Source organism: Microtus ochrogaster, unplaced genomic scaffold, assembly GCF_000317375.1.
Source record: "Microtus ochrogaster isolate Prairie Vole_2 unplaced genomic scaffold, MicOch1.0 UNK6, whole genome shotgun sequence".
NCBI lineage: Eukaryota > Metazoa > Chordata > Mammalia > Rodentia > Cricetidae > Microtus > Microtus ochrogaster.
In genome coordinates this window covers 11,749,429-11,751,065 of record NW_004949104.1, presented here as the reverse complement: position 1 = coordinate 11,751,065, position 1,637 = coordinate 11,749,429, and positions in this window count along the sequence as shown.

The window sequence follows — 1,637 nt, the reverse complement described above, 5'->3', positions numbered from 1 at the left end:
TTCATAGCCATCTGTAATGAGATCTAGAGCCCTCTTCTGGCCTGCAGGCATACACGCACACAGAATACTGTATACATAATAAATAAATAAGTATTTTTTAAAAAAATAGTCACACATAAAACAAATAAAGGTTTTTAAAAAGGTAAAACCAAGAATACAGCACTTGCCTAGGAAAATGAAAAGAAAAAAATGATTTGGGGTATTAGGAGAGTAGGGTTTCCACATTTAGTCAGGCTGATTTTGAAATCATGGCAATCCTCCTGTCTCAGCTTCCTGAGTACTAGAACTGTAGGCACCATTGGCAAAAAAATAAAAATGTGATCTACAATTTTATTCTTTAGGCTCTATCTTGAATAACTTCTCATGGATGTAGGCAGGCACTGAGGCAGGAGGCTCTTCATCGTCTCTTAAGAGGCTATAATCAGAAAACACCCAAGTGTACACTGTAGGAGGCAGGCAGACTGAAGCCACCTGCACTGGGGTGTGAGTGGCCACTGAACACGAAGTGAGAAGGAAAAGTGTTCACAGACTGCAAAATACACAGCCCTAACAGTGTGTTCACCATGATCCTGGTTTTTGCTGAAAACCAAGGCGTATATAAGAACTGCTCAAAGAAGTCCAAAGCCAACAGCAATTCTTTCCACACGGGGGGGGGGGGGCGGGATTATCGTTTCTTCTTTGCTGAGTTGTGGGAACCATACTGAGCGTGTCATTGCCTTTGTAGTAAGAGCGGAAAGCCATATAAGTTATTTAAAAGCAATAGAGTCCATCCCTGGCACACAGCCAGCCCTTCCCCAAACGAGGAACAGGGGCTGCCCTACAAATGAGCTTCGAGTCTTCTGAGGATGACAGAAATCAATGCATTGTAAATGTCTGAGCGATGGGCAGAGGCGGGGCGGAATACAAATTCCCTGGGTGAGTCGAAGCTGAGGGAACCTGCCTGAGAGACAGCTAAAGATGAACACGCTGTAGGGGGTAAGTGGCTAGTGTGTGTGAGCGCGCGCGTGCATACACACACACGCACACGCACACACACACACACACACACACTGTCTTCTTTGGGCTCCCCATGGCCAGGCTTGTCTGCTGCTGGGAATCCGCATATGGGGACATGTGCTGCTCTCTACTCCATTGTAAGTGGAAAACGAAGCTCAGAGCAGTCGTTCTGTCAGGGGTAAATGCTACTAAAAAAGAAAGGCAGGGTAATTGGCGGCAGAGGGGAGGTTCATAGCTACTAATCTTTATTCTATTATTTCATTCATTCATTCGAGACAAGGTTTCTCTGTGTAGCCCTGGATGTCCTGGAACTCTACTGGTAGACCAGGCTGGCCTTAAACTCACAGAGATCCACCTGCCTCTTCCTCCTGAGTGCTGGGATTAAAGGTGTGCGTGCTCCACCACATCCAGCTTCATGCCTACTATTTTAAGCCATGGAAAATTCATTTTTCTCTTTTCATCAGGGCCATGGCCTGATAGACTTGAATTTATATACAGACTGAATGCCAAGGGCAGATGCCAGCTGGTCCCAAGGACAAAGCAATGAGAGTAGACAATGCTGGCTAGGAGCCACTCAGTTGGTAGTCTGTGCTGACGGCCTTCCTGCTGCTTTCTGTCCTAACTTTGTTTCCAAACTTTTT